The sequence below is a fragment of the Camelina sativa genome, unplaced genomic scaffold (assembly GCF_000633955.1).
Source record: "Camelina sativa cultivar DH55 unplaced genomic scaffold, Cs unpScaffold04727, whole genome shotgun sequence".
NCBI classification, from domain to species: domain Eukaryota; kingdom Viridiplantae; phylum Streptophyta; class Magnoliopsida; order Brassicales; family Brassicaceae; genus Camelina; species Camelina sativa.
The window spans coordinates 1-619 of NW_010925820.1; the positions used below are offsets into that span (position 1 = coordinate 1).

Genomic DNA, 619 nt, shown 5'->3' on the forward strand with positions numbered 1-619 from the left:
GGAGTTACCATCATATCTGTTTCATTTAGGAATATCAAAGACATAAACTTACAGTTTAAACTGAAAGCAAACTCCAAAGTAAAGAACTTAACAGGTTTGTTTTTTGAAAGCTTACATTATGGTCTGAATAGAGCTAAGCTCCTTAGGTATGGATCCATTGAAATGATTGTTTGCAACATTTCTGCCAAGAAAACACATAGGGTAAGTGTGATTGGGAAATTATATAATGTATTTGTTTCTTTCCTCTATTTGAAATGAGACTTACAGAGTTTTCAAAGGTAAACCCGAGAGAACAACGATGGAACCTGTAAACTGATTGTTCTGAACATAACTGTCACAAATGAAGATAGCATCATCATAAGGAATTCCCTTTGGCACTTCTTAATTCGCGTTGCAACAATGAAAGTCTGAAAGCACTCACAGAGCGGAAAGTTTGGACACTGTACTTAAAGAACTCGGAAGATCGCCACTGAAGTTGTTGTGAGAAAGGTCCCTGAATAAAACAGCAATAGATCAATGGAAACTAGAAACTTGGCAGTGATGACTATGATAAAGAGATTGGTAAAGAGATCTTACAAGGTTGAGAGTGATTTATGATTGGCAAAGATATCTCCTATCG

At 36.0% G+C, this 619-nt stretch overlaps 1 long non-coding RNA gene across 1 annotated transcript; it reads right to left on the reverse strand.

Moving 5' to 3' along the window:
• Positions 1 to 619, reverse strand: LOC104774701. The gene is made up of 5 exons (XR_765454.1): positions 577 to 619; positions 422 to 493; positions 266 to 331; positions 116 to 181; positions 1 to 16 (listed from the first exon to the last, which is right to left on the reverse strand). It is a non-coding gene; the product is annotated as an uncharacterized LOC104774701 (long non-coding RNA).